At 42.6% G+C, this 19,404-nt stretch overlaps 1 pseudogene; it reads left to right on the top strand.

Annotated features, from left to right (window-relative positions):
• Nucleotides 1-4,990: 4,990 nt before the first annotated feature.
• LOC128923383 (large subunit ribosomal RNA) lies at nucleotides 4,991-12,549 on the top strand (annotated as a pseudogene).
• Nucleotides 12,550-19,404: the final 6,855 nt, after the last annotated feature.

Here is a 19,404-nt window from a genome sequence, read left to right as displayed (position 1 = left end):
ATCTCGGAATAACAGGCAACGTTTGACGAAAATCACCAGATAACAATATTAATGCACCGCCAAACAGCTGTAAACTCCGTCTCAAATATTGTAATGTTGGATTTAAGGCTTCCAAAGATTTTTTATGGGCCATTGGACATTCGTCCCATAAAATAATGGATGTTTGTTTCCAGAACTCCTTGAAATATTGCATGTTGGTGTTTCAATTGCTTGCATGTTCAATGGCAATTTCAAGGCGGAATGTGCTGTGCGGCCGCCATCAAGTAATGTAGCTGCAATTCCGGAAGAAGCAAGTGCCAATGCGATTTTTTGTTCCGACCGAATCGTTGCCAGTATTAATGAAATCAAAAATGTTTTTCCAGTGCCGCCAGGTGCATCCAAAAAATATAATCCACCAGTGTTGTCATTGACAGTTTGCATCACTGTGTCATATACATATTTTTGTTGATCATTTAATTGTGGAGTATACGTTTGTACGAACGCACGCAATTCATTACGATCGAATTGCAGTTCGCGTTGCAATTCTCGTTCAAATAAATCATGCATTGGACGATTTGGTGGAGTCAATTCTAATTGCCCTAATGCCTTATTTGCAATCGTAAAGCACAAATATTCCATCATTATCAAGGCTTCATTATACATTTCCAATGTCAGCAGCAATGCAGGATCATTGGAACGATGTCGAAGTCGAATCAAAATGTCTTCAGCCATGAACTCTTTGTATTTATTCCACAATTCCAGTGGATTTGATAGAAAACATGTTGATATTATGATCGCAAATAACATACGAATTTGAATTGGTGGAGAAACAATTGATGCATCACGAAGCGTAGCATCCCAATGCGTATCATCTTCCAGCAAATGCAAGTGTTGACATGCTTCACGGTATGTTGCGCACAATTGACCATTAACAGTTCGTAAATGTTGGAATGATTGAGGTCCAAGTATGTTCACCAACAAAAGTCGCAAGTAAAAACATTCAACATTAGCTGGACTAACTGTATAAATGCGTCCCAAAGCATCTGTTCGAAAAATACCTGGATAACCATCAACAGGTGTGCCTTGTTTGCGACGTTGAAATTTTTTTGTTGATGCATTCCATGTGAAATAGTGAGGCACTTCCGAATATAGCAAAGTCCTGGAAAATTCATCAGTTTCACATAACTGGAAATAAGCTGTCAGTGTAGTTACTGGTGGCTCTATTACTCTTTGTTCGGCATTTGCAGCAGTGTAGTAAACACGTTGGCCGTTTTCAAGATGAACTGCCAAATGTACAACAACCGGATGTCTGTCATGAATTGGAAACGATAAAATACGCCATACAGCCTCATTCTTACTAATATAGCGCCCCATTTGGTACTGCAAAATTTCGTTATGATTATTCTCAGGAGCCACTCCAAAAACAGCCATATCGCTGCCCTTATTCACATACTTGCAAATATATTTGATTGATTTTACAGAATTGCAATATTCTACGTTGATGTGAGCGTTGAACATTTTTGACAGCATCGGTGAGTACGGAACTATCCACCGGTTATCGATTTCAACATCTTGATTTTTAATTTTAATTACAGTTAATTTACCGTTGTCTTCAGTTGATCGTCGACGATACTGTGATATCCATCATCTCCTGTAATTGTTTCAGCAATCAATTGCTTTGGAAAACGTTTCGAACATTTACCATCAATCATACAAAGTGAATTTCGATTAATATCACCACAGGGACCGTGAATCATATTTTTCGTGACAACTTCGAATAATCCTGAGTCGATGGTTTGATCTGGAATTTCGGCCGATATGATGGTATCAATCATATCAGGGGTTATTTTGTTTACGCACCAAATCAAAATATGTGCGTGAGGTAAGCCTCTTTTTTGCCACTCTATGGTATACATAAAGCACCGCACTTCTCCAAATACACGGAGTTTGACAATCAGATCCATTAATTTTTTCAATTTTTGATGGAATACACGGGCAGTTATGTCATGCCGATCTTTTGGCACCTGACCATCAAGTAAACAATCAGACACATCGACCCACTTCGGGTTGCACGTAAATGTTATGAATAGATCCGGTCGTCCATAATTTCGTACATATGTCATCGCATCTTGCGTATATTCATGCATATGAGGTGGGCTACCAACATATGATGATGGTAAAATTGTTAAACGGTCGATATCATTCACATTTACATCATTGATTATTGCGTCACGCAAATGTATGTATTCCTCAGATCTTAATCGGGCTTGATTGTAACGGATGAAATTTAATTGCTCACTTTAAATTTTGGCGTACATATCGACGCTATATTGATGCGAAAGTTGATTGCATCGCAAAAAAAAATTTGTTTCTTGAGGGCGAATCATCAATCGGTACGAATAAAAATTCATCGCACTGACTTTTTTTGTTGATTCCTGACCTGTATTGCAAAAATTAATTAGCGAATGAAAATGAGATGTAAATCATATTTAGCACATTCGCGTAAATTGCGGGAATTCCCGTCATTCATGTTTCCTTCAATAAAACAATTGCGGGAATTCCCGCGCTATTTGAATAGGGCTTTTCTACCGTCAAAAATGGTTCACTTCTTATCACTGCACATTTTTAGTGTTGGTAAAGTCGTGAACTACCATCCCTGACAGGCCAACCGCAATTCAAACAAATTTAATTTGGGGAATCCCCATTCAAAGTTAACGTGCCAGTAATTTGTGGTTTGTTGAGGGGAAGTTTCAATAAAACAAAATGCGGGAAATCCCGACAAAAGTGCATAGGAAATTCATGTGGTAATGGCGGGAATTCCCTAATTTGTTCAGACTATTTAAAAAAATTAACCTGTAGAAAAAAAGCGGGAATTCCCGCTCTTCAATTTTGTATGGAAAAATTAAGTGATTATCTGGCAGCCACCCGCTAAATTCAAATGAACGCGAACGTGTTAAACAAAATAAAATGTATATGTACCAGTTGTTGGATTTATCATTGGTATGTTGATGTGATAGCCATCGTCCCCTCTCCAAAACAAAATGGGGTATTGCAATGCATCATAACAGCGATGGAGTTCTGAAATAAGTTGTAAATTCTCATTTCTACGATACAAAACAATGTCTCGTGACTGAAACTGTTCGCCAACCACAACAATGGCTACTTCATCAATCGTTGGTGCATTGAATCGTCTGGTGTGCTCCCCAATTGGTGTTTTATCGGCTTTTATTATGATTTTGTGGCCATCGGAGGGCATCCGTTCCAGTGCCACTTCAAAAAATATCACCAATTCATTGTGTTGATGAAAAAATGTTTGCAATTCATTCACGATTGATCTTCTCGTATTCGTCGAAATTGCACAGCGCTTATTTAATTCACGATTCTCCTTCATCAATGAAATATATTTGCAAAAATTTATGATCACCATCTGGTAATGGTAGCAAAGACCCAGCTCTATGGTATATTTGACCTTGAATCTGTAACGGTCGAGAAATATATGTAGATGATAACGGATCATAATTTCTAAAAACATCGAACACAGGGACGGCACATAAATTAAAAATGATATTGCTAATTCCACATGAAGAAATCACCTTAAACGTCGGCATAAATCCATCTTTTATAATATTTGTAGCTCCAAAAGATGTCATATGAAAGCATGAATTGTATTTTTGAATATTTAAGAGGAAATGCTTTGATGTTGGCGAATTACCAAAAACCAATGAATGCAAAAGTTCTGGCGGAAGTTCTAGCACCGGTAATTTGACTTTCCCACCAGCACAACACAGGCGTTTCGTTTATGAATTTAAATGCTTTGAAATTTATACATTCTATATTCATCTGGCCAATGTAGGCATACATGCTGTAATCAATGGTGGCATCGTAATTGAAAGCCGCGTGTTCCATTTGACGTATATCATAAACGGACGTACGCCCACGACGGTTTCTTGGTGCTTCACTATTATCCAAGTAAGTTCTCCGTCTGTGTCGTTGTGTTTCCATTTCATTTCGTCGAACACGATCTTCTTCACTTTATGATCTTCGATTTAACGCTGTAGCATTTGATTGACGTGAACGTCTGCTAATCGTCTTGAACGTGGCATTCTTTCAGTACAGTGTATAACTAATTGAATGTAAAAGCAATACATTGAAAATTATTTCTAGAAAAAATTATACATTTAATTCAAACTTCAATGGGTGTGCGTGGAAATATGAATTCACATACACTCACACTGGACATAACCTCAATTGTGCAAATAAAGAAAACACTCACCGGAAAATGAGATCAAATTAAAATTGTGAAAATTAAGTAACGCTGGCAATTGAACTATATATATAAAAATGAAGCAATTAAAATACAATTAAAAAAGAAACACATGGTTAACACTCACCAAAAGTATGTTTGTTCAAAATGAGAGCAAGATATAAAAGAACTCAAAGCACATAAGAAAACTGTCAACTGAATTCCAATGACAGCAAATTAATATTCTGTTCGCAATGAGAGCACGATGGAAAATTGATAAATCGTATTGAAAATACTTGATTTTGGTACAGTGTATTTACTCACAAAAAATGTCAAACTCAGGAACGGCTGCACCGATTCCAAACAAACTTCACACAAACCACCTCCTTATAGGTAGGAACGAACTCTAAAATTTTTGTGTCAATCGATTCGGCGGTTCTTGAGTTATAAGATTACCAAGGAAATGTAACTTCTTTGTATATATATAGATAACAATCTTAGTATTCCCAAAAAGAATAAAATTTCAATATTATTTCAAATAATATATACATTTAGAGGAACGTCTAGCATAAAATATTATTTTATTCTAGGATTGCCTTAAATGTAAAAAAGCAAGAAAATAATATTGTTGTTATAATGAAGTAGTACCCGGGATGAAAAGATTGAATATTTATTATTAAGAAAATTATTGGTGTTAAGAAATAATTATGTATGTTTCTTTAAAATAGCAAAAAGATAAAATATAAAATAAATATAAATATTTTTATACAACATCAACTCATATGGGACTACCCCCTGAATTTAAGCATATTAATGAGGGGAGGAAAAGAAACTAACAAGGATTTTCTTAGTAGCGGCGAGCGAAAAGAAAATAGTTCAGCACTAAGTCACTTTGTCTATATGGCAAATGTGAGATGCAGTGTATGGAATATCTTAATATCTAGTATGAGAAATTAACGATTTAAGTCCTTCTTAAATGAGGCCATTTACCCATCGAGGGTGCCAGGCCCGTATAACGTTAATGATTATTAGAAAGATATTTCCAAAGAGTCGTATTGCTTGATAGTGCAGCACTAAGTGGGTGGTAAACTCCATCTAAAACTAAATATAACCATGAGACCGATAGTAAACAAGTACCGTGAGGGAAAGATGAAAAGAACTCTGAATAGAGAGTTAAATAGTACGTGAAACTGCTTAGAGGTTAAGCCCGATGAGCCTGAATATCCATTATGAAAAATTCATCATTATAACTGTGATATTTATAATATTATAGTAATAGTGTGCATTTTTTTCATATAAGGACATTGTAATCTATTAACATAATAAAATATTTATCAAAAGATCATTGGTGTTAAGTTTATTCAAATTAATTTGCTTTTAGCTTATTAACATAGAATAAATACTGATGATTTGATAAAGTGTTGATAGATTTTACATATATAATGCTTAAATTCTTTTGAATTTTACAATAATATTATTATCATTGATTTTAATATTAATTGTATGCATTTATATGATTAACAATGCGAAAGATTCAGGATACCTTCGGGACCCGTCTTGTAACACGGACCAAGGAGTCTAACATATGTGCAAGTCATTGGGTTATATTAAACATAATGACGAAATTAACTTAACTTTTATATAATGGGATTAATTTTTAGTGAAATATTTTACTATTAATTCAATCCCGGGGCGTTCCATATAGTTATGTATAATGATAATTTATTATTATTTATACATCTAACTGGAGCGTACCTTGAGCATATATGCTGTGACCCGAAAGATGGTGAACTATACTTGATCAGGTTGAAGTCAGGGGAAACCCTGATGGAAGACCGAAACAGTTCTGACGTGCAAATCGATTGTCAGAATTGAGTATAGGGGCGAAAGACCAATCGAACCATCTAGTAGCTGGTTCCCTCCGAAGTTTCCCTCAGGATAGCTGGTGCATTTAAATATTATGTAAAATAATCTTATCTGGTAAAGCGAATGATTAGAGGCCTTTGGGTCGAAACGACCTTAACCTATTCTCAAACTTTAAATGGGTAAGAACCTCACCTTTCTTGATATGAAGGTTGAGGTTATGATATAATGTGCCCAGTGGGCCACTTTTGGTAAGCAGAACTGGCGCTGTGGGATGAACCAAACGTAATGTTACGGTGCCCAAATTAACAACTCATGCAGATACCATGAAAGGCGTTGGTTGCTTAAAACAGCAGGACGGTGGACATGGAAGTCGTAATCCGCTAAGGAGTGTGTAACAACTCACCTGCCGAAGCAACTAGCCCTTAAAATGGATGGCGCTTAAGTTGTATACCTATACATTACCGCTAAAGTACATGATTTATAATACAATTTCGGTTGGATTATAAATTTTGAAACTTTAGTGAGTAGGAGGGTGCAATGGTGTGCTTAGAAGTGTTTGGCGTAAGCCTGCATGGAGCCGCCATTGGTACAGATCTTGGTGGTAGTAGCAAATAATCGAATGAGGCCTTGGAGGACTGAAGTGGAGAAGGGTTTCGTGTGAACAGTGGTTGATCACGAGTTAGTCGGTCCTAAGTTCAAGGCGAAAGCCGAAAATTTTAAAAGTTTTAATGAATTGTTGAGAATATATTATGTTTTCTTCATAGTAATTAAACACTTGAATAATTTTGAACGAAAGGGAATACAGTTCCAATTCCGTAACCTGTTGAGTATCCGTTTGTTATTAAAAATGGGCCTTGTGCTCATCCTGGCAACAGGAACGACCATAAAGAAGCCGTCGAGAGGTATCGGAAGAGTTTTCTTTTCTGTTTTATAGTCGTACTACCATGGAAGTCTTTCGAAGAGAGATATGGTAGATGGACTAGAAGAGCATGACATTTACTGTTGTGTCGATATTTTCTCCTCGGACCTTGAAAATTTATGGTGGGGTTACGCAAACTTCTCAACAGGCCGTACCAATATCCGCAGCTGGTCTCCAAGGTGAAGAGTCTCTAGTCGATAGAATAATGTAGGTAAGGGAAGTCGGCAAATTAGATCCGTAACTTCGGGATAAGGATTGGCTCTGAAGATTGAAATAGTCGGGCTTGATTGGGAAGCAATACCATGGTTTATGTACTCGTTCTGGGTAAATAGAGAATTTCGGTTCTTGTTCCCCGGATAGTAGTTACGTAGCCAATTGTGGAACTTTCTTGCTAAAATTTTATAATAATTATATCGCAAGATATATATTCTTATTTAATTATAACGATTATCAATTAACAATCAATTCAGAACTGGCACGGTCTTGGGGAATCCGACTGTCTAATTAAAACAAAGCATTGTGATGGCCCTAACGGGTGTTGACACAATGTGATTTCTGCCCAGTGCTCCGAATGTCAAAGTGAAGAAATTCAAGTAAGCGCGGGTAAACGGCAGGAGTAACTATGACTCTCTTAAGGTAGACAAATGCCTCGTCATCTAATTAGTGACGCGCATGAATGGATTAACGAGATTCCTACTGTCCCTATCTACTCCTTTTGGAGGCGGGAAGGTGCTACATAAAGTGGTTCTCCTTCAGGGTTCGACCGGATAGCCCAGTTGCTGGCTGCTTCCGGTGTATGGGTTTTGACCATAGAGTGGCTGAGTGTAGGGCCAAATCAGATGTTTGTAGGCGGTGCGGTCAAGAAGGACATAGAGCTGCCGTTTGTGGCAATGCCCCCCATTGTCGCAACTGTGCATTTAAGGGTAGGCCAGCTGGGCATCTTATGATGTCAGCTGTCTGCCCGATTTACTGTGGCGTTGTTGAGCGTGCCCTCTCCAGACACTGATGGGGGGGATTTTTCAGCTTAATTGTCAGGGGTCGTATGCCGTTATGTGTGAGTTGGGGGGTTGTATGATTGAGGGGGGGTGTGGCATTGCCTTACTTCGGAAGCCTTACGCCACCAATGGTGTGGTTCGGGGTCTTCCTGGAGGTTTTAGGGTCTTTACGGACCTTGGGGTTAATGCTGCAATAGTTGTGAATGATTCCGGCTATGATTGTGTAGTCTTGGATTCGTCACAACAGGGGGTGTGTGTGTCTATAGAGGGGGAGTTCGGTAGAATGATTGTCGCTAGTTTGTATTACAAATTTAGCGAGCCCCTAGAGCCCTACCTGGGCTATATGGATAAATTACTACTTCTGGCGAGTGGTAGCCCATTAGTCCTAGGGTTGGATGCGAATGCCTCGTCCTCGATGTGGTTTAGTAAGGTATCCAGACATTCGTCTGGATATCAAAGCCACGTTCGAGGCGAGGTAATGAATGAATGGGTGTTGGCTAAGGGCCTTCACATTCTGAATGAGCAGAGTGATATGTATACGTTTGAAGGGCCTAGGGCTGTGAGTGATATTGACGTGACGCTTATGAATGAGGCAGCAAGTAGAGTGTTTGATTTTATGTGGGAGGTTAGAGGAGGGTGGGGTCTGAGTGATCATAATTTGATCCAAATTGTGGTTGCTCCTCGTTCCCCTCCTTTGGTGTGTGTGAGTCCATTGCGGCGATGGCGTACCTCTGGTATTGACTGGAACCGATATGGACAGAGTGTAAGGGAAGCGGTGTTAGAAATACCGCTTAGAGTGTTTGATGATCTGGAGGTGGATGAGCAAATTGCTCGGCTGTGTGAGTTGGTGTGGGGTGTGAATGACAGATTGCTCAGGAAGTGTGGAAGTTTTAGGGTTAGAAAAATTAAGTGGTGGACGCATGAGTTAACCTTGAAGAGGAGGACTGTCCGGCGGTTGAGACGAAAGTTTCAACGTGCTCGGCGGTTCAATTCTGATAGGCTGTCCCAGATTAGGTATGATTTTAGTTGTGCGATGAATGAATATAAAGATATGATTGTGAAAATTAAAGAAGAAGAGTGGAGGAGTTTTGTGAATGACAATAGGGATGACCCCTGGGGTCAGGTCTATAAGATCTGCAGGGGTCGTAAGAGGGAGGATATCACCTCTCTTCGTGTTGGTGACACTGTGTTATCAACGTGGAGAGAGTGTGCTGGGGTTCTGTTAGGAGCGTTCTTTCCCAGGGCTGAGGTTCAGGCACCCCATGCACATGAGGTACCTGTTCCTCCATTAGATGATGGGGAGCTGGGATATGCATTTGGCCTGGTCAGGTCTAAACGGTCTCCAGGTTTTGATGGTCTGAACGGAGAGATGTGCAAATGCTTGTGGAAGTTCATTCCGGAATACTTGGAGGTCATTTACGATAAGTGCATTTGTGAGGGATATTTTCCACGTGAGTGGAAAAGTGCTATGGTTGTTCGTCTCCTGAAGTCACCTGATAAGATCAGGAGTGATCCTCGTTCTTATCGGGGCATCAGTCTCCTTCCAGTGCTTGGAAAAGTGCTGGAAAGATTTATGGTGGAACGGCTTCTGGAGCTAACGCGGAATTTGAGGTCGAATAGGCAGTATGGGTTCAGGAAAGGACGCAGTGTAGAAGATGCCTGGATGTATGTTCAGAATGCTGTGAGGGAGAATACCAACAAATATGTCCTTGGCATATTTGTTGACTTCAAGGAGGCGTTTGATTACGTAATCTGGGATCGAGTGATTCAACGGCTAGAGGAACTTAACTGTTCGGAAATTAGTCTCTGGCGGAGCTTCTTTTCGGACAGGAAAGCCTCTATCGCTAGTATGAATGGGAGTGTGGAGATTGGAGTGGTTCGTGGCTGCCCGCAGGGATCCATCTGTGGTCCATATATTTGGAACCTCATGATGGACTCATTGCTTGGGCAGCTTGAACCACTCTGCAGGTGTTGTGCGTATGCGGATGACCTACTTCTTTTGGTCGAAGGCTGTTCGAGGTCTGAGATTGAAAGGGTAGGAGGGCAATTGTTGGAGATTGCTCATAATTGAGGTGTGGGTGTGGGGGTTGACATATCGATGGATAAAACGGTGACAATGCTCTTAAAGGGTAGACTGTCACCGGGTCGTCCACCGGTTGTCCGTGTGAATGGGGTCAGCATCAGGTATGTGACGCAAGTCAAATATCTGGGGTTGACCATGAGTGAAAGAATGTGTTTTACTCCACACTTAGTGAATGTGAAGCGGCGGCTGCAGGCGATTGTTGGTAGTGTCAGGCGCGTTTTACGGAGTGATTGGGGTCTCGGGCGTCGTGCTGTTCGCCCCATATATCGAGGTTTGTTTGTGGCCTGTGCCACTTATGGATCTCCTATATGGTGGAAGGTGGCTACGATGGTTTCGGGTCGTCGAAAACTTCTTTCTATACAGCGTTGCATGATGCTTGCCTGTTTGCCTGTATGTCGCACCGTTTCTACGGATGCGTTGCAGGTTTTATTGGGTGTGCCCCCTCTTGACCTGATTGTTTTACAGCGTGCTGTTTCTTTCAGGTTGAGGAGGGGTTTGAGTGTGTTATTGCTGCGGAATGAATGGATTTCTGACCATGATGTGGAGAGGTTGGGATATCTAGGAAGCAAGAGGCTTCTAGATGACAGGGTTAGGAGTAGGTATCAAGACCGTTGGGATAATAGTCCTTACGGTCGTGTGACTTATGAGTACATTCGGGATGTTGGGTTTGTTGGGGAAAACCCAGATTTCAGATTCTGTCTGAGTCTGGGTTTCCTATTTACGGGGCATGGGCCTTTGAATGCTTTTTCGCATCAGAGGCACCTCTCTGATGGAATGGAATGTATGTGTGGGGCGCGTGTTGAGGATTGGGTGCATGTTATTGCTGAATGCCCGATGTACTCGGACATTAGGGACCTTGGGGGTATGGGGATTAGTTGGACTGATGGACGGTTAGATGTTAGTGGTGTGATCTCCACTAGTTGGGATGCCGAACGATTAGAATTATTTGGTGTGTTTGCGCGTGAGGTGTTTAAGCGGCGAAGACAATTAGCTGGAAACTAAGTATAGTCTCTTTGTGTGAATGGTGTGTGTATTGTGTGTGTATTGGATGAGAGAATGGGGTCCAACCCCTGGTCACCAGTCCAGAGCAGTATGGAAGCTCAACTGGTAGTAGTTTTTTGGCTACGAGGTCTGACCGGAGACTTAATTCTGGTACCACGGGGAGTAGGAGCCTTTGGTGTTCGCTCCAACCTACTCGTGCGGACTGGCCCCTCGGGGAGTATCGTGGTGGTTGTGGTTTAATACCCGAATGCGGGGAGAGTGATATTTGTCACTCAATGTGGAGTTGCATTGCAACCGGGTGCCGGACCCAAAGTACGGCAGAGGTTTTAGATAGGCCTCGAACCCCACCAAGGTGGTTAGTGTGTCCATTCCACACGCCAATTGGTACTGAATAATGCATTGCATTTTTCGGGGCGCTGATCATCGCATTGATTTGATCCGCTGTGCTTTTGAGCACCGTGAGGTTAGGCCGTCATCGGCAGGAACTCACGTTAATATTGGCTTTAGATGTCCCTATCTACTGTCTAGCGAAACCACAGCCAAGGGAACGGGCTTGGAATAATTAACGGGGAAAGAGACCCTGTTGAGCTTGACTCTAGTCTGGCAGTGTAAGGAGACATAAGAGGTGTAGCATAAGTGGGAGATATATAATTTCGGTTATGTATCAACAATGAAATACCACTACTCTTATTGTTTCCTTACTTACTTGATTAAGTGGAACGTGTATCATTGCTTAGCCATTATATGGGTATATTTATATATCTTATGGTATTGGGTTTTGATGCAAGCTTCTTGATCAAAGTACCACGAGTTTGTTATATAATTGTAAACATATTTTAATGAAATGATAGCATTTCGGTGTTATTGTTATAACTAAAATTTGGTATAACTCCAACACTCAGGTATGATCCAATTCAAGGACATTGCCAGGTGGGGAGTTTGACTGGGGCGGTACATCTCTCAAATAATAACGGAGGTGTCCCAAGGCCAGCTCAGTGCGGACAGAAACCACACATAGAGCAAAAGGGCAAATGCTGACTTGATCTCGGTGTTCAGTACACAGCAAAAGACAGAGACAGCAAAAGCTCGGCCTATCGATCCTTTTGGTTTAAAGAGTTTTTAACAAGAGGTGTCAGAAAAGTTACCACAGGGATAACTGGCTTGTGGCGGCCAAGCGTTCATAGCGACGTCGCTTTTTGATCCTTCGATGTCGGCTCTTCCTATCATTGTGAAGCAAAATTCACCAAGCGTTGGATTGTTCACCCATTCAAGGGAACGTGAGCTGGGTTTAGACCGTCGTGAGACAGGTTAGTTTTACCCTACTAATGACAATTGTTATTGCGACAGCATTCCTGCGTAGTACGAGAGGAACCGCAGGTACGGACCAATGGTACAATACTTGTTCGAGCGAACAGTGGTCCAAGGTCGTATCCGTGCTGGACTGCAATGATAAATATGGGGCAATTGCATTGTATGGCTTCTCTAAACCATTTAAAGTTTATAAATTTTATTTATAAACGACAATGGATATATGTGATGCCAATGTTATTTGTATTTGGGGGATGGGGTCATATGTAGAAGTTCACGCAGGGGGATGGGGTCATATGTAGAAGTTCACGCAAGTGAGGAAAGTTTCTGATTGCCATTCACTTGGGAGTGGCCAGGAACGATTCTTTTGCATATGACTCAAGCAGCTCACGACTTCCGGTTTTAGACCAAGTATCCCCTGGGTAGCTAACAGACATCCGTTTGGAGGCGAGCTAAAGTGAGAAGGCGAAGCCCGCTTGTGCGGTTGTGCGTAGGGCTTGGGATCCACCACATAAAAAAATCTCCCCAATGAAAACAAACACCGAGCCTCGGATGAGAAACCCCCCTTTTGATGACGACCCCTGCAAACGTACTAAGGATCATGATTTGAGGGCATGCACCTGGAATGTCCGGACTCTTAATTGGGAAGGCGCCTCTGCCCAGCTGGTTGATGTCCTCATACAACTAAAGGCTGACATCACCGCCGTCCAAGAAGTGCGATGGACGGGACAAGGACGGAAGAAGGTGGGTCCTTGTGACATCTACTACAGCGGCCATATAAAGGAGCGCAAATTCGGTGTTGGATTTGTGGTGGGAGAGAGACTACGTCGCCGAGTCCTGGCATTCACCCCGGTGGATGAACGTCTTGCCACAATCCGCATCAAAGCGAGGTTCTTCAACATATCGCTGATTTGCGCCCACGCCCCAACGGAAGAGAAGGACGATGCGACCAAAGATGCTTTCTATGAGCGCCTAGAACGCATCTATGAGCGCTGGCCCCGCCACGATGTCAAAATCGTGCTTGGCGATTTTAACGCCAGGGTGGGTAAAGAAGGTGTCTTTGGCACAACAGTCGGAAAATTCAGCCTCCATGACGAAACATCACCAAACGGTCTGAGGCTGATCGACTTCGCCGGGGCCCGAAATATGGTCGTCTGTAGTACTAGATTCCAGCATAAGAAAATACATCAAGCTACTTGGCTGTCCCCGGATCGAATCACTCGCAACCAGATCGATCATGTTGTGATAGATGGACGACATGTCTCCAGTGTTTTTGATGTGCGTACGCTTCGTGGTCCCAACATCGACTCGGACCACTATCTTGTAGCAGCTAAGATACGCACCCGCCTCTGTGTAGAAAAGCGTACACGTCAACAAACACAAGGAAGGTTCGACATCGAGAAGCTGCAATCACAACCGACAGCCGAACGATTTTCTACTCGACTTGCACTCCTGCTCTCTGAGAGCACTCATCAGCATCTCGGTATAAGGGAGCTGTGGGACGGCATATCAAACTCCTTACGTACAGCTGCAACCGAAACCATTGGTTTTCGGAAAAGTCAAAAAAACAGCTGGTATGATGAGGATTGTCGTCTCGCAGTGGAGAGAAAACAGACTGCCTACCTCGCAATGTTGCGATCGACCGCAACACGAGCGGGATGGGAAAGATACCGAGAGCTGAAGAGGGAAGCGAGACGCATTTGCAGACAAAAAAAGAAAGAGGCCGAAATGCGTGAGTATGAAGAGCTTGACAAGGTGGCCGACAGGGGTAATGCTCGAAAATTTTACGAAAAGATCCGGCGACTAACTGAAGGTTTCAAGACCGGAGCACACTCCTGTAGGACCCCCAGAGGTGATCTAGTTATTGATGACCAGAGTATACTGAGTTTGTGGAGGGAACACTTCTCCAGCCTGCTGAATGGCTGTGAAAGTACAACACCAGGAGATGGCGAACCCGATTCCCCAATCGACGACGATGGAGCAGATGTTCCATTGCCCGACCGTGAAGAAATTCGAATAGCAATTACCCGCTTGAAGAACAATAAGGCGGCGGGTGCCGATGGATTACCGGCCGAGCTATTCAAATACGGCGGCGAAGAGCTGATAAGGTGCTTGCATCAGCTTCTTTGCAGAATATGGTCGGAAGAAAGCATGCCTGACGATTGGAATCTCAGTGTACTCTGCCCAATACACAAAAAGGGAGACCCCACAATTTGCGCCAATTACCGTGGGATAAGCCTCCTCAACATCGCGTATAAGGTTCTGTAGAGCGTATTGTGTGAAAGACTAAAGCCCACCGTCAACAAACTGATTGGACCTTATCAGTGTGACTTTAGACCTGGAAAATCAACAACGGACCAGATATTCACCATGCGCCAAATTTTGGAGAAGACCCGTGAAAATAGGATCGACACACACCATCTCTTTGTCGACTTTAAAGCTGCTTTCGACAGCACGAAAAGGAGATGCCTTTATGCCGCGATGTCTGAATTTGGTATCCCCGCAAAACTAATACGGCTGTGTAAGCTGACGTTGAGCAACACCAAAAGCTCCGTCAGGATCGGGAAGGACCTCTCCGAGCCGTTCGATACCAGACGAGGTTTCAGACAAGGTGACTCACTCTCGTGTGATTTCTTTAACCTGATGCTGGAGAAAATAATACGAGCTGCAGAGCTAAACAGAGAAGGTACAATCTTCTATAAGAGTGTACAGCTACTGGCGTACGCCGATGATATCGATATCATTGGAAACAACACCCGCGCCGTTAGTTCTGCTTTCTCCAGACTGGATAAGGAAGCGAGGCGTATGGGTCTGGTGGTGAACGAGGACAAGACGAAATATCTCCTGTCGTCAAACAAACAGTCAGCGCATTCGCGTCTTGGCTCCCACGTCACTGTTGACAGTCATAACTTTGAAGTTGTAGATAATTTCGTCTACCTGGGAACCAGCATTAACAGCAATAACAATGTCAGCCTGGAAATCCAACGCAGAATCACTCTTGCCAACAGGTGCTACTATGGACTAAGTAGGCAATTGAAAAGTAAAGTCCTCTCTCGACGAACAAAAACCAAACTCTACAAGTCTCTCATCATTCCCGTCCTACTTTACGGTGCAGAAGCGTGGACGATGTCAACATCCGATGAGACGGCACTAGGAGTTTTCGAGAGAAAGGTTTTGCGGAATATTTATGGTCCCTTAAGAATTGGCAACGGCGAATACCGCAGACGATGGAACGATGAGCTGTATGTGTTATTCGACGACATAGACATAGTCCAGCGAATAAAAAAACAGCGGCTACGCTGGCTAGGACATGTTGTTCGAATGGATGAAGGTGCTCCAGCTCTGAAAGTATTCGATACAGTACCGGCTGGTGGAAGCAGAGGAAGAGGGAGACCTCCACTCCGATGGAAGGACCAGGTGGAGAGGGACCTGGCTTCGCTTGGAATAACCAATTGGCGCCAAACTGCCAGAAGGAGAGATGCGTGGTGCGCTGTTTTGGACTCGGCTATAACCGCGTAAGCGGTGTCTACGCCAGTCAAGAAGAAGAAGAATGAGGGGAGGAAAAGAAACTAACAAGGATTTTCTTAGTAGCGGCGAGCGAAAAGAAAATAGTTCAGCACTAAGTCACTTTGTCAATATGGCAAATGTGAGATGCAGGTTAAGCCCGATGAACCTGAATATCCATTATGAAAAATTCATCATTATAACTCTGATATTTATAATATTATAGTAATAGTGTGCATTTTTTTCAAATAAGGACATTGTAATCTATTAACATAATAAAATATTTATCAAAAGATCATTGGTGTTAAGTTTATTCAAATTAATTTGCTTTTAGCTTATTAACATAGAATAAATACTGATGATTTGATAAAGTGTTGATAGATTTTACATATATAATGCTTAAATTCTTTTGAATTTTACAATAATATTATTATCATTGATTTTAATATTAATTTTATGCATTTATATGATTAACAATGCGAAAGATTCAGGATACCTTCGGGACCCGTCTTGAAACACGGACCAAGGAGTCTAACATATGTGCAAGACATTGGGTTATATTAAACCTAATGGCGAAATTAACTTAACTTTTATATAATGGGATTAATTTTTAGTGAAATATTTCACTATTAATTCAATCCCGGGGCGTTCCATATCGTTATGTATAATGATAATTAATTATTATTTATACATCTAACTGGAGCGTACCTTGATCATATACGCTGTGACCCGAAAGATGGTGAACTATACTTGATCAGGTTGAAGTCAGGGGAAACCCTGATGGAAGACCGAAACAGTTCTGACGTGCAAATCGATTGTCAGAATTGAGTATAGGGGCGAAAGACCAATCGAACCATCTAGTAGCTGGTTCCCTCCGAAGTTTCCCTCAGGATAGGTGGTGCATTTAAATATTATGTAAAATAATCTTATCTGGTAAAGCGAATGATTAGAGGCCTTAGGGTCGAAACGACCTTAACCTATTCTCAAACTTTAAATGGGTAAGAACCTAACCTTTCTTGATATGAAGGTTGAGGTTATGATATAATGTGCCCAGTGGGCCACTTTTGGTAAGCAGAACTGGCGCTGTGGGATGAACCAAACGTAATGTTACGGTGCCCAAATTAACAACTCATGCAGATACCATGAAAGGCGTTGGTTGCTTAAAACAGCAGGACGGTGGACATGGAAGTCGTAATCCGCTAAGGAGTGTGTAACAACTCACCTGCCGAAGCAACTAGCCCTTAAAATGGATGGCGCTTAAGTTGTATACCTATACATTACCGCTAAAGTACATGATTTATAATACAATTTCGGTTGGATTATAAATTTTGAAACTTTAGTGAGTAGGAGGGTACAATGGTGTGCTTAGAAGTGTTTGGCGTAAGCCTGCATGGAGCCGCCATTGGTACAGATCTTGGTGGTAGTAGCAAATAATCGAATGAGACCTTGGAGGACTGAAATGGAGAAGGGTTTCGTGTGAACAGTGGTTGATCACGAGTTAGTCGGTCCTAAGTTCAAGGCGAAAGCCGAAAATTTTCAAGTTTTAATGAATTGTTGAGAATATATTATTATGTTTTCTTCATAGTAATTAAACACTTGAATAATTTTGAACGAAAGGGAATACGGTTCCAATTCCTTAACCTGTTGAGTATAAGTTTGTTATTAAAAATGGGCCTTGTGCTCATCCTGGCAACAGGAACGACCATAAAGAAGCCGTCGAGAGGTATCGGAAGAGTTTTCTTTTCTGTTTTATAGTCGTATTACCATGGAAGTCTTTCGAAGAGAGATATGGTAGATGGACTAGAAGAGCATGACATTTACTGTTGTGTCGATATTTTCTCCTCGGACCTTGAAAATTTATGGTGGGGTTACGCAAACTTCTCAACAGGCCGTACCAATATCCGCAGCTGGTCTCCAAGGTGAAGAGTCTCTAGTCGATAGAATAATGTAGGTAAGGGAAGTCGGCAAATTAGATCCGTAACTTCGGGATAAGGATTGGCTCTGAAGATTGAGATAGTCGGGCTTGATTGGGAAGCAATACCATGGTTTATGTACTCGTTCTGGGTAAATAGAGAATTTCGGTTCTTGTTCCCCGGATAGTAGTTACGTAGCCAATTGTGGAACTTTCTTGTTAAAATTTTATAAGAATTATATCGCAAGATAGCCCCTCGGGGAGTATCGTGGTGGTTGTGGTTCAATACCCAAATGCGGGGAGAGTGATTTTGGTCACTCAATGTGGAGTTGCATTGCAACCGGGTGCCGGACCCAAAGTACGGCAGAGGTTTTAGATAGGCCTCGAACCCCACCAAGGTGGTTAGTGTGTCCATTCCACACGCCAATTGGTACCGAATAATGCATTGCATTTTCGGGGCGCTGATCATCGCATTGATTTGATCCGCTGTGCTTTTGAGCACCGTCTAGTAAGGCCGTCGTCGGCAGGTACCCACGTTAATCCCACCGGACGTTGTCCCTATCTACTCATTCGTTAGTTGGCTTTCGACGCGGATAGACGTGCATGCGCATCGTGATTTTCTGAGTGATTTTTCTAGGCGAGTTGTTGTTGCGATTTTTCGGTATTCTCTTTTGTGCGGTCATTTGTTTACGCGGTGTGTGATAGGCACCGTTATTGCCTGGCGTGCGTGAATAGTGAATACGTGATCGCGTGTGTTGTTGGTGTAAGTGCACATTTTTGTGTATTCTTGCATATCATACGCGCGTGGCTTGCGGTATTTCGGGCGTGTGTTTTTGGTACAGCCGCGGGGTGTTTTTGGTACGGCGTGTACTGGTAAGTACAACATTGTTGTTTTTCTTAAGTAGCGTGGGTATCCACACGTTTGTTGTTGGTGGGCTGTCGCACAGTTTCAGTGGTTTACCGTGTTGTTGGTATTCCCGCTGGCTGGATTGCCTACCGGTGAGTGCTGAGCTGAGCGCCTGGTGTTCGGTTGCACTTGTTTCGGGTCTGCTCGGACAGTTTTGCCCAAAGGGTGCTAGCGACTGTACCAGTGCTAAAGTAGCTGACTGGTGTGCAGATTACGGTCGTAGAAGTAACTTTTTAGCCTACGGTGCGATTCGGTGCAGTACCACAGCGTTTGACTCGCGACCGTTACGGGGACATAGTTCCGTCCGGCGGTCTTTTTGAGTAACCCTTTCTGGCCCTTTGGCTGGAGTTGTGGGCTGTGCCATCGCGAGAGCGCCTTAATCGACCGCTTGGGTGGTGACTGCTATAGAGCGGGTTTGTGTGTAGGTCGGCAACTTCAGTGCGTTCAGTCGCTCGTGCTTGGAGAGCAGCAGTTCTCGAGTTTAGCCTGAACGGGTGGCTTCTGCGCCAGTGTTTCGCCGGCGTATCAGCCTGCCTGCGGGTAGTCTGGAGGTGGTAATGCCTCCACCACGGAGAAGGAGGGTTAAGTCCCTCGCTGAAAGCGAAGGGTCGGGCCCACAACCGTAATGGTGGAAACATCGTCGTGCGATGAGGAGGTGAGGCCACCGGTGAGGTCTCCACCGCGGA

The sequence above is a fragment of the Zeugodacus cucurbitae genome, chromosome X (assembly GCF_028554725.1).
Source record: "Zeugodacus cucurbitae isolate PBARC_wt_2022May chromosome X, idZeuCucr1.2, whole genome shotgun sequence".
Classification (NCBI taxonomy): Eukaryota; Metazoa; Arthropoda; class Insecta; order Diptera; family Tephritidae; genus Zeugodacus; species Zeugodacus cucurbitae.
This window is presented reverse-complemented; position numbering and strand designations above follow the sequence as displayed.